The sequence below is a fragment of the Benincasa hispida genome, chromosome 2 (assembly GCF_009727055.1).
Source record: "Benincasa hispida cultivar B227 chromosome 2, ASM972705v1, whole genome shotgun sequence".
NCBI lineage: Eukaryota > Viridiplantae > Streptophyta > Magnoliopsida > Cucurbitales > Cucurbitaceae > Benincasa > Benincasa hispida.
This window is the reverse complement of record NC_052350.1, coordinates 38,815,750-38,829,905: the sequence shown is the minus strand read 5'-3', so window position 1 is coordinate 38,829,905 and position 14,156 is coordinate 38,815,750.

Here is a 14,156-nt window from a genome sequence, read left to right as displayed (position 1 = left end):
CAGCTCGATTCCTCTAGAATTTCCTTCCGAAAATTCAACCTCAGCAACTAGACACACTCAGGGTTTGAATGGATATGAAATTACTCCATTTGCACGAGTGAATTGCTCAAACCCTCTCTTTGAACTCTAGCTTTCATTTTTAAACTAGCAACTGCATGATTACCCTTTGTTACGAAATCGACAATTAAAGAACACGAAAAGGAACATAGAGATAGAGAAGATCGACACACAGATATACGTGGTACACTAATAGTGTGTTAGCTACGTCCACGGGCAGAGGGAGAACAATATTATTTGAGAAAATATTTTCAGAAATTACATAAAAAACGACACCTCTAAGGTCAGTGAGACCCCCGTATTTGGTTGTTTGAAGCGCCAACAAACAGATTCAAGGCATTTCAACACCCTTTAATATCAAGTTGCCACCTCATTCTTAAAGGGATAACAACAAACCTGAGCATGACAGCTGGCTTAGCTGATCAATCACTAAGCTGATCTTTTCCTCTTGGTTATCAACACAAGGGTCAGCTCCCAAGCCAACGCTTGCAACCACATGGCTGCATGCCTTCTTCATACAATGCATCGTCCAACTTGGCCAACGTATAGCTCACTTAGAGGCTATCGCGTCCCTTCTTTTGTCGTGTACTCCTAAGCCAATGCATGTCCTAGCCCACACATAGCTTAGTCTTAATATATCAACCAAGCGTTAGGCCTTTCTCGCTTCATCGCATAACTTTAGCGTGCATCGAGTTTCAACGGCTTGCACTCAACGCCGCACACTGGCCAGCGTGCACGCCCAACCTCAACGCTCAGCCTTGCGTTCTTCGTCTAGCCTTGCACACACCGCATACCCCATCGTCTAGCATCCAAAACCTATCGTCTAATGCCTATCGTGCAGCTCATCGTTCAAGGATCTCTCGCTGATGCTCATCACCCAACGATCTCGCTCTCGTTCATCATGTAGCGTTGACGCCTATCGTCTACCGCGTCACGCCCTATACGATCACCCTCGCGCAACGTCTCAATGCCCAGTGCCTTGCTCACTCGCAACTGAGTGCTTCCTCGCCCGCGCCTGGCCTTGTGCCAACGCCCAGCCTACCTTTCCCCTAAGCTCCCAACCTCCTAAGCCCCTTAGTTGCCGCAAGCCTTGTCAACGCATCATGCAAGATCCTTCAACGCATGCATTCATCCTTAGTTCCAACGCATAGTTTATCCTTGTCTTCAACACTTAGCCTCACATAACCTCTACAAGCCTTGGTTGCTACACACACAACCTCATGCGTCCATACTTCTCAATCATCGCATGTCTACTTTTGGCTTCCATACTTAGCCAATTTTCCTCTTGTTAAACTATCTAAAACTCACCCATGACTAGGTATTTCCAACACTTAGAATTTTCTTCCTCCATCTTCCTACTTTCTTTACTTCCTTTCACAACTTTACTTTAACATATCCTTAGTATTTACTTAGCATGCCTGTTAGTCACTTATGTAGGAAAATGGAGTACGGGGTTTATAGCCCCACCCTCTCATTGGCCCGAGAGGGACTTAGTTTAGTGATTGGATCACAAACCAATTGTTATTAGAGGTAAAACAACTTTGGACTAGTTATTACGAACAACCTATGAAGGATTAACTTACTAATCATGGTTATATCGAGTGGACATAATATATCTATAATGAGGAGAGTGCAACTACTGGGCTTTAGTGGAGTGACCCGATAGTTAATGAATGGTGGTTAATTAGGTTACAGAGTTTAGTCGGTTAATCGCGGATCATTGGAGCCCATGATCTGTAGGTCCATGAGGTCCCCCTACTAGCTTATATCGGACTAAACCTTAGAACAATGTGATGAACGAATTTGAAGTGTTCAAATTCTATTTTTGTAGCAACGCGTTTAATATATACAATATATTTAACCTAATGTTTAATTGTGAATTAAACATAAAGAGAGAGAAAATAGAAGATATTTAAATAAGATTTAAATATCAATATTATGAATAGGGATTCATATAAAATGAGATTAGTGGTTGGATTTAATATTAAATTAAATTAATTAAATTGTTTAATTAATTATTTCATATTAATTTAATTTTAAAATTGATTATTAGAACTAATTTTGAAATTAAATGGAATTGGTCAAAATTGCATTAAAAGTCAAATTGTTGACTAGGTAAAAAATGCAATGGAAGTCAAATTGTTGATTTTTTTTTATTTTTGCAAGTCAAAAAGTCAAATTTTTTGACTTCAGACTTTAAGAATCAAACTTTGACCAAGTTAGTGGAAAGATCCAACATTTCTGAGTGAGAAATTCCGACTATTGAATTGATAAGTGTTGTCTTCATCTGAAGACACTTAACCCACTAAATCCCACTTTGAGTTAGTGGATTTTTGAGTGTCAAATTCTCATCAAAATCAAAGTTACATGTTTTGCATGTAATGGTCTTTAAAAGGGAGTGTTTATTGATTTTTAAAACTTCTTGACCTTAGTGGAAATTGATGAGATTATGTGATACTCTCATCCATTTTTCTCTCAAATTTTTAGCTTTTTCCTCTTCAAATTAGTCACTTACTGGATCCTACCATCCTGTTCTAAGGTCGAAAATAGTCGGAAAGACTCTCTGGTTGTCTATGAACCGTTCTTGAGGAGATTGGAGCTAATTTGGAGAAGATTCAAAATCTACAAAGGTTGTATTATTTCCCCCCTTTTATTTGTTTCTATTGCATGCTTATCTTTGTAATTAACCTAATTTGAGTACTTTAGATCTGTTTTTCTTCCGCTGTTCATGTGTTAGTTCCATCAATTGGTATCAGAACATGCTTAAAGTACTCAATTTTTGGTTAATTTATGCATATAGTGGGTATTGATTCATGTTATGAATGCTTGTGTTCTAAAATGGATAATTTTGGTTTTGGCATCTGTTTTTCCTCTTGGGTTATAATAATTATTGTAATTTCCCAGTTTTTTATGGGCTTTAACATGTCGTGAAGGGTCTGTAAATTTGCTAGAGTCATTAGAGTCAAAATTAGGCTGTAATTGCTCGGTTTCGGAAAGAGGACAACTCCATTTTTGGTAATTTTTTAGCTTACAGACCCGCCTCACAACCCGACCTAGAAGGTGCCTGATCTGCGCGGAGGAAGTGCTGACACATGTAGGTCTAGTCCCGGCGACCCACCCGTGACCCAACCTAATCTGTCCGTCCGGTTGAAGCCCAGTGCGCGCGGCCCGTCAGGCTTACGCCAGTCTGTGTTGATAGACCAAGCGTTCGTAGCCCAGTCCAAGGCGTCTGTTCGCCAGCCCAGCGCCTGCGCGCAACTGAGCCCGTGACCCGCCTGCTCAGCCGACCCGTCCATTTGGAGCTCCAGCCAACCCGCCCGCTTGGTTTTGGAGGCTCAGCCGGTCCAGATGGTCTGGATCGATCCGGTTCAAGCTGGTTGACTAGTTTTGATCGATTTTGGGTTGTTTTGCTGTTTTGAAGGCCGGTTCAAGTTTCTTTCAAGTGGTTCGGGCTAGTTTGAAGTGTCTAGAGGCGGTTCGGGGCTGGTTTTTGCTTATTATTATAATAAGTGTAGTTTTTAGCTAGCTTAGGATGCCAAAACCGGTCCATTTTAGTGTGTTTATTTAATTATGCATTGTGAATGTGTGAATTAAATAATTTATCTATTGTGTGCATATTGTATGCCATGTAGATTTAAAATTCCACCATAGGATAAGCATGTAACATGCATTGCAAGTATATTATAAGTGTTATAATGTATAGTATGCATGTGTAGGATTCCATGGCTTTTGATATAAGTTGTTATATTAAATGTATGGAATGAATGTTTATATGATTGTTATATAAAAGCATGTTATGGATGTAATGTATGTCTATTATTTTATAAGTTGTTATAAGATTGGATTAGACATTAAAATCCATAACAAAGATAAGTTGCATGCTCACTTAGGTTAACCATATGTTTTAATAGTTAAAATAGGTCAACGTCTTGTAAAATACGGTTACAAACTCAACCAGCATATAATTCTGTCTAAGGCTGGGGTACTTAAGTTGACGGTCTATGGAACACCTCCTACCTGGGGATTATGGCTGAATAATTGAGAGTTATTAACCGATTTTATGAGCACACGAGAGCGATGTGAAGTGTTAAAATTGGTTTTTTACCTAGACATCGTAGGTTAAATCCAATTATAAATGTTATACTTGGATAAACACCTATACTTAGGTTGTTTAATTAGCTGGAACATTCCTAAGTAAAGATTTAAGTAGAATACTCGAGTCCTACAAAATAAACAATTAAACCAAATTAAGTAGCTAAAATTATTAATGTATGTTCAAGCTTGAAGTTATTTATTTTGAACCAGAGCGAGCCCGAAATAGCCTTATGAATCTTCCATTTATTTTCCCCTACACTAGCTCAAAGGATCTTGAATTTGCTTTCCTAAATTCAAAGTGGTAATGACATAACATTGGATTAGTCAAAAATCTATTTACCATCGCCTTTTTTTTCACATGCTATTACTTTTTTTCTTTCTTTCATATTTTGCAATAACAAGGGGAAACCTAATTCAGGAAATCAACTTTCGTTTTGGTTTGCCCACATGGGTGTCATGCGAATCATCCAACTACAGGCCAATTTTCCTTCAAAAGTGCCTAAGCTCACTCATTCCTCTAGGATACTTTAGTTCAGAGGGAAACCATGAGTGTCATGACCACCCCAAGTTAATCATACCCTTTGAAGAAGAGGAGTAGACCCCTAAACATGAATAACTGATTATCATTAATTTTTTTTCTTGCTATAGTAATATCAATTGACTACATCTCAAGCATGCATTACTGAATTGGACCTTAAAAAGACTAATATGTATTACCAAGGCCTATCGGAGTGAGAACAAACTTATGGTCTTATAATTAAATTCTAAGCAACCGTACATGGTCAAGATAGATATGCAACGGACTTGGAGATGTAATAAAAATTTTAAGCAGAATTTTAAAAAATATCATGAAAATTATGAACCCTTTCATTCGACCTATTCTCATGCAAAAATAATTCCTCGAGTGCGTCATAGGCTAGTCATCATAAGGAACACAACAACAAGACAAACAAGCAAGCAAGCATCTTCTGAGTATAGCGCTCAAGGACCCTAAATAATATCATCAATAAAAAAAAAATTTTAGCCCAAAAATTTGAAAAAATGGCCCAAAAATTCAAACATCCCACCCCCAAATTTTAAAATAAACATTGTCCCCACTGTGATTAGAAATAAAGCATGAGGGATCAGAATACTTCCCTAACAATGAGGTGAAGGAAGGATGTAGGGCATCCTGGTCAACTCTTTTTCTCCCCAAAAATCCTACAAACAAGAATAATAGAAAGAATTAGGCTCAATAAATGAGAAAATTAAAAAGAGAAATACTGAATTGAAATCTATCCTAGAAAACAAATAAATTTAAATCCTGCTGCCTCCAGGTAGCGCAAATGTTTATGGTCGGTTGCTCAACCGTGATGGCTTGTTTCAGATGTAGACCGAAGAGTCCAACCGCTTGGCGATGTCGAAGCAATCCAAAGACTCGCCATCATGGTAGACCTTTAACCCGTGCCCATTAACTTTGATGACTTTTCTTGTCTCAAGATTAACAATGTCTAATGCACCATAAGGATAAACGTGAGAAACACCAAAGGGCCCAATCCACTTGGACTGGAGTTTACTAGGCATAAATTTCAACTGAGAGTTATAAAGGAGTACTTTTTGCCTTACTTGAAATTTCTTGGGTGCAAGCATCTTGTCATGAAGGTCTTTCGCTTTTTGCTTATAAATCAAGGAATTATCAAAACATTCTAACCTTAGCTCTTCCAACTCCTGAAGCTGTAGAAGTCTGGCCTCCCCAGCTGTCTCTAAGTCCCAGTTGCACTTCTTGATAGCCCAATAAGCCTTGTGCTAGATTTCAACTGAAAGATGGCATGCCTTACCATAAACCTTCCAGTAAGGGGACATTCCAATAGGAGTTTTGAAAGCTATCCTGTAGGCCCATAGAGTGTCATCAAGCTGAAGGCTCTAATCCTTCCTTCTTGGGTTGACCACCTTTTCCAAAATTGTCTTTACTTCCCTGTTGGACACCTCCGCTTGCCCATTGGTTTGAGGGTGGTATAGGGTGGCAATATGGTGTTGGACACCGTATTTCTTCAACAGGGATGCAATGACTCTATTGCAAAAGTGTGATCCTTGATCGCTGATGATTACTTTAGGGAAACCAAACCTGCTAAGAATGTTAGTCTTCAAAAAACCTGCAACCACTTTAGCATCATTAGTAACTATGCCGTCCACCCATTTGGAAACATAGTCCACTGTCAATAAAATATATTTGTACCAAAAAGAAGAAGGAAAAGGTCCCATAAAGTCACTCCCCCAAACATCAAATATCTCACAAAAAAGTATAGGGAATTGTGGCATCTCATTCCTACGGGACAACCCTCCAGATTTTTGACACCGCTTATAAGTTTTGCAAACAAAGTATGCATCCCTAAATAGTGTGTCTCAATATAAACCAGAATCTAAGACTTTTTTGGCGGTTCTTTTGGGACTGAACTGCCCTCCACATGCATGCTTATGACAAAATTCAAAAATAGAAAAGAACTCATCATCAGGGACACGCCTTCTAACTACCTGATCTGAACAAAACTTCCACAGAATAGGATCCTCCCAAGCATAATATTTTGACTCACTTTTAGTTTTATCTTGCCTATGTTTTTTCATCCTATGCGGGAACTTACCAGTGGTCAAATGTCAACGTACCAGGGAGTCATAGAAATACCATTTGTCTGCATCAAAGTGTGGTTAGGGAAGTCTCCATCAGAATTGAGGCAACCTCCCTATGCTACAATCCTACTCAGGTGATCAGTAACGGAATTCTCGCATCCTTTTCTGTCTTGGAGTTTAAGTTGAACTCCTAAAGGAGAAGAACCCACCTCAACAATCTAGGCTTCGACTCCTTTTTTGACATCAGGTAGCATAGAGCTGCATGGTCAGAGAAAACAGTAACTTCATATCCCAAAATATAAGAGCAAAATTTTTCTAAAGAAAAAATAACAGCTAAAAACTCCTTTTCCGTCGTGGTGTAACTGCACTAAGCTGGGTTGAGGGTCTTCAAAGCATAGTAGATGGCGTGATGTTTCTTATCGATCTTCTGCCCCAACACTGCTCCCACAGCATGGTCACTCGCATCACACATGATCTCAAAGGGAAAGTCCCACCGAGGAGCCTAAATAACTAGAGTGCATGACAAGACGTTCTTTAGCATTTCAAAACTTTTCTTGCATTCGTCATTAAAAACAAAGGCCACGTCTTTTTGGAGAAGGGAGGTCATCGGTTGAGCAATCTTACTGAAATCTTTAATGAACCTGCAATAGAACCCTGCATGACCAAGAAATGAATGAATCTCCCTCACATTTGTGGGGTAAGGGAGCTTAGCAGTAACATCAATTTTAGCATGATCTACCTCTATACCATGCTCAGATACTATATGTCCTAAAGGTATGCCATGAGAGGCCATGAATGACACTTTTCAAAATTCAGAATAAGGTTAGACTCAATGCATTTTTATTTTTCTAGAACCCTAGACAAATTAAACAGACAATAAGCAAATGAGTCTCCATATATAGTAAAGTCATCCCATAAAAACCTCCATGCATTTTTCAATATACTCAGAAAATATGGACGTCATACAACACTAAAAGTTACCAGGAGTGTTACATAGTCCAAATGGCATTCTTCTGAAAGTGAAGGTGCCATAAGGACATGTAAATGTCGTCTTCTGTTGGTCCTCTTGATTTATCAGGATCTGATAGAAACCAGAAAAACCATCAAGAAAACAGAAGAGGAGCTTTCCAACAAGCCTTTTGAGCATATGATCAATAAACGGAATGGGGAAGTGGTCATTTCTAATTACAACATTTAATTTCCTAAAATCTATACACATCCTCCACCCATTCTAGACTCTAACAGGAATCAAACTACCCTCATCATTTTTAACAACAGTAGTAACTATTTTCTTAGGCACTACATGAATAGGACTGACCGATTCGCTATTAGGGTTAGGATAGATAATACCTGCATCTAAGAGTTTGAAGACCTCTTTCATAGCAACCTCATTCAAGATAGGATTCAGACACCGTTGGGGCCGTCGACAAGGCTTAGCTCCATCTTCCAAAGAGATTCGATGCATGCATACAACGGGACTAATACCTTTAATGTCGGCTGATGGCGGGAAATTAGAAGTCAATTTTACTCGAAAACCAAAATCCCGTGGACGCGGTATGCGATGAATGTTCCTAAGATATACGTTGATAGTCATGCGTCGATGATCATGCATTGGACGGATAATGCGTTAACGAATGTATGTGATGACCATGTGTCTTGCCACAAGTTTTCTTACGCTGGAACCAAGTATAATTCCAACGCAAGTTTCTTGGGTAATTCGAGGTCGAACCCAGGGACTTGTAGCTATATGTATGCGGTAATGTGCATGCGACGGTTTAAATAAAAGAATGGAGGGGATGTTACTAAGTTAATCCTACTCCTACTCCTATCTAACAGACAACACAATGAGAATATGCATGAAAGGTAGAGATATGACAAACCTTGACATGAAATAAATGTGTGGGAAAATAGATAAAATGCGAAGATGATTTCATTGCAACCCTTAAGAGTGACCGCAAGGGCAACCTTAGTCAACGCAAGCCATGCGATCATGGAATATACATACAATAGTAAACCACCTCTCGGTGCGAATGCTACGGCTTCTAATGCTAGAACGCATGCGATATATGCGATAAGTCTATAGGACCTACACATAAGCCTCTATTCTCATTTATGCGATGACAGAGTGACACACACACAAATAAGGCGACCACATAATATCATACTATTCCTAGGGTGCATGCGATGCAGTGTTGACAGACAGAGCTTATCTCTAAGTCCCTATCTCTTGCTTATGCCGATCTAATCTCGCTCTCTAGAGTCTAGATTCTAACCTAGCTCTCTCGAGTCATTAGGTTCTTTATTTAGACTCTCTCTCGAGTAGCTTTAAAGGGGTGTTGGGCACAACATAAAACAAGACAAACACATGAACTTGGTTGACACAAGATTACTCCTATCTCTAGTGAACAATGCATGCCTTGCTTAATGCGTCCAACCATTTATCCTCCCGGGTAGTTGACTGTTGCTGACTTTACTCATAGACAAGCAATGCGTTAGCCTATAGACAGGCATTGCAGCAGCTTCACACTAAGCAAATAAGATTACTCACACACTCGAGCAACGCACACCTCTAGATGGGTTGCTACATGCTTCATATTCCTAATCCACATGACTAAGTATGCAATACCCAAGCACTCCCACTAAGTGTTGCAATGAAAGTAAAGATGTTAGCAAAGAAGATGGAGATGGAGTCGAAGGAACAGAGAAATGCATTGAAAACAGATTGTATTAATTCCTTAATTCCAAAATGTCATATAATACAATATGAGAAAACAAAGGGAAATGAATTGACCGGCTGGAAGCAAAGATTTGCTCCCAGTGGATGTGCGTCAAGGTTGCCGGTGGTGTCATGGATGGGCAGAGGAGCTGACTCTCTTGAGATCTAGCTCCGATCGAAGGCTCCGGTCGTCACTCGGAATGGATGAAGGAGGTGAAGAACTCTCAGCCATCTTCTCATGCATTTGTCTGGATTGCAAGGATCTGCCCTAGGCGAACCTCAGGCGAAAACCTTGGATCCTTTGAATTTCTGCTCATCGACTTCTATTTATAGAGCTTGGGTCGCCGACAACATTAATTTGACTGCTTTGAGTCTGACATTCGGCGCGTTAGTCCTTTCTGAACCTTTGCCACTAACGGCATGGTAGGTGAAATGTTAACATCATCTTTTGGTCTTTCTAGAGGTAGATGCGTTGATGTGTTCATTCCACCTACCTTGCATTGATCTCAATAGAATGTGTTGTCGCATAGCCGCAATCATTCAATGGCTGCATTCGCTTAATACCGCAACTCTACATGATGACCACAATCACTTGACGAGCGCAACTCCCATGCGATGGACACATACGGCTGATTACCACAACATCCATGCGTGATCAATGCGTTTCCTTTGGCGATGGAGTGTTTCTCCCCATCCGGTCGTCTATGCGGTGGTCCAGTTTTTGCGTTTGCATTCATTTCCTACATTAGCTACAAAAATAGAACATTGAACGCATAATTAATGCAAAGTAATGGGTTAGCTGAGATTAGATATGCTGATCGACGCAAACTCTTTTTCTCGTGAATTCCTAACATGATTGACACATATTCTACCTAACAACCTTCATAATTCTAAGTAAAAGGCTTAAGATGACATACATTCCTGTATGTAATCATCGGCTAGCATCCATTTAATGGCCATTTTATATTTCTGCAATACCTCAACTAGCTGCTTTTCTTGTTCCTCAATTAGGTGCTTGGAGATAATAATAGGCAAGGTCTCAACTTCCCCCAGATAGGCATACTTTTAGTGGTCTGGAAGCTCCTTCAGCTCTAATTTAGGTGCTTGTAAAACAGAAGGAAGCACCTTGTCAGAAGATTCAACATCAGAACATGAGGGCATACTTACCGGCTCTGTCATGGACAAGGTGGCAAGCTCCCCAAGGGGGATCAAATCTCTTGAGTCATCCTCATCGTTATCATAGACATCTCATATAACCTCCTGCTCAAGACAGTCAAACACATCAATCTGGCACAAAGAATGTACTTACCCTATGGTGGAAGTGTTCATAGCATCGAAAATATTAAACTTGACCAACTCACCATCGAACTCCACAGACAAAGTGCCCTCATTTACATCAATATTAGTCTTGGTCATCTTCATAAAAGGCCGCCCAAGCAAGATTGATGCAGATGGGATGGACGTGGGCTCTTCCATCTTAAGAACATAGAAATCGACAGGAAAAAGCAACTCATTGACCTAAACTAGGACATCCTCTATGACTCCTAATGGGTGAATAAAGGACCTATCTACTAATTGTATGACAACTTCAGTTTCAGTTAAGTCCTTTAATTTTAATTCTTGATCAATCGAATAAGGCATAACGTTTATAGATGCACCCAAATCTAGCATGGCCCTATCAATTTTCTTTTTGCCTATGATGCAAGGGAGAGAAAACATACCTGGATCCTTCTGTTTTTCTGGTAAGTTTTTCTGTAGAATTGCAGATACTAATTGACTTACCACCATTCTCTATTTTTCCTTGGCTTGTCTTTTCCTCATGCAAAGCTCCTTAAAAAATTTGGTATATTTGGGGATTTGCTTGACGACATCGAGGAGAGGAATATTTATCTCAACCCTTCTAAACATCTCAAAAGCTCCTTGTCCTTGTCTGCAATTGCTTCCTTTGGCCTAGCAAGACTGGAAGGAAAAGGGGCTTTAGGTACATATGCATCTAAAGGGGGATAAGAGTGAGATGATATTCCCTATTTATTTTGTGGTGGCAAAACGGTCTGACTAAAGAAGGAATTTCTGGTTTCTCCAATTTTGGCTCTTTTATGGACTCAACAGGTAGCTTCAACTCTTTGCCACTCCTCAATGTGATTGCACTAACATTCTCTCTAAGCATTGACTCAGGTTGGGACGGAAGTTTGCCAAACCGTCTATCTAATTTGCTCATAGAGGTGGCTAGTTGTGAGAATTGGCTCCCCAAAGCTTCAATGGCTTTCCTTGTATCTTGCTGAAAATGTTGTGTATCCTATTGAAATTTAAAGGAGTTGTTAGCTCCTTCCTCTTTCCTTTCCTCCCTTCTTTCCCCCGCTCTTTTTCTGCTCGCTTCTTTTCCTCTCTCCTTTCTATCTTTTCCGTTTCGCCTCTTTCTTCTCTTTCTCCTCCTTTCTCTTCCTCATTTTCTTCTTCCCCTTTTTCCTTTTCTCCTCTCCTCTCTTTCACACCTCCTTTTTTTCACTTTCTATTCCCTTCTTTTTCCTCCCTTCCTGTCGTTGTTTTTCTCACTTTCCCCACTCCCCTATCCATTCCTTGTATTCTGCCATCCCGTACTCTTCCCCTTTTTTTTTGTGTTCTTCGTCCTTTCCCTCTTTCCCTTTCCTCTCATCTCCTTTTTTTCCTTTCTTTTTCCTTTCTCTTAATTCTTCTTTCTCTTTTCTTTCCGCCTTTCCCTCGCTTTTTCTCCTCTCCCTCTTTTTTCTCCTTCTTGTTTCACCCTCTCTTTTTTCCTCTTTTTCTATCTCTTTCCTTTTTCTCATCTCCCTTCTCTACTTTCCTATCCCCGTTTTCCTCCCGCTTCCCTCCTTTTCTCTTATTTCCCTTCTCATTTCCTCTTTTTTTCTCTATCCTTTTTTTCCTCCCTTCCCGTCTCTTCTATATTCCCGCTCCATTTACTTTCGCCTCTCTCCTCTCTTCGTTCTCTTTCTGTTCCCCTTTTCCCTCTTTTTCCCTTTTCCTTTTTACCTCTCTCCCTCTCTTACGCTCTTTTTTCGTCCCTTCCCCGCGTCGTCCTTCTTCTCCTTTTTTTCTTCCCCTCCTCTTTTTTTCTCTGCCTTTCCTCTTTTCCTCGCCTCACCGCTCGCTCCTTCTCCTGCAGCTAGTTCCTCCTTCTCCTCTCTTTTTTTATCCACCCTTGTTTTCCCCTTTCTCCTTTCTCCCCCCACGTTCTACCTGTAGTTTTCTTCTAATCTGCACTTTTTCTCTCCCTTAGTTCTCCCCTCTTATTTCCTCCCCTTGTTTCCTGCTCCACTTATATCGCTTTCCGTATTGGCTTTTGTCTTTTTCTCCCTCTTTTTTTTCCTTTCATCTGCGTCCACGTTGTCCCACTTCCCTTCTTCCATCTGTTTGCCTTTCCCCCTCATTCCCTTTATCTTCTTCTACTTCCTCGTTCCTTTTCTCCTTTCTTCTTCCTACTTTTCCTTTTTTGCTTTTTTTTCCCTCCCCCTTTCTCTTTCTTTTTTCCTTTTCTTTTCTGTTTTCGCTCTCTCTATTTCATTTCTCTTTCCTTCCTTTTACTCTTTTTTTCTCTTGTCTCCATTCCTCTTATTTATTTTCTCTCTTTTTCTTTCCTCCTTTCTACTTTTGCTTCCCTTCCACTCTGCCTCTCCTCTTCCTTCCTCCTTCTTCTTCTTCCCTCCCGTCCGCCTGCTTTTTCTCTGTCTTCTCTTCTCTTTTACATTTTCCATCTTCCTTTCTGCCTTCTAATTCCCTTTTTCATCTTCCCTCTTTCTTTCGTCCCTGTTTTCTCCCTTCTCTTTTTTTTCCCCCTCCTCCTCTCCCTTGTTCCCTCGCTTGTTCCACCCTCCTCTCTCTTTGGCTTTTTTCCTTCTCCGCCCCCTTCTCCTGCTTTCCCTTCCTTCTTCCGCCTCTTCTCTGCTTCTCCTTCTCTCTTCTTTGCTTTCTTCTCCTTTTTCCTTTTTACTTTCCTTTTTTCTTCTTCCCCTTCTCCCTCCCTTTGCCACTTTTCTCCCTTATACCTGCCTTTTTCCATCTCTCCTCGCACTTCTCCCCTTCGCCTCTTCATTCTTCTGCTCCCCCTCTTCTCCTCATTACCTCACCTCCCCTCCTTCTTTTCTGTCGTTTCCTTTCTTGCTTCGCTTTCTGCCTTTTATTCCTTGTCTCAGCTTCTTTTTGTCCTTCCGCTGTTCTCTCTTGCCCTTCTCTATCTTCTCCCTTTCTGCTCCTCTAGTCTTTCTCTCTTTCCTTTCTTTATCTTTCCTTCCTTTTCTATCTTTTTTCCTTCCCTCCTCTTCCTTTCTACGCTTCCTCGTTTAATTTCCTTCCCTCCCTTTTCACTTCCCCTTTCTAGCTTTCCTTTTCTCCTTTCCGCTCCTTAACTTTTGTCTTTACTTTTTGTTTCCTTTCTTCCTTTTCATTTGTCTTCTTCTACCTCACCTCTCTACTCCTTTTCCTCCTCTTTTATCTCCCTTCTCTTCTTTTCTTCTTTTTCTTCCTTTTGCCCTTCCCCTCTTCTCCTTCTTTCTTACCTTCTTCCCTTACCCCTCTTTACTTTCAACCTCCACATCTCCCTCTTCATTTTTTCCTTCCTGACCACTCATCCTTCACCCTATCCTTTTTCTTCGCTACCTAAATTCTAACTTTTTCTCTACTTATTTTTTTTTCTACCCCACTCGCTTTT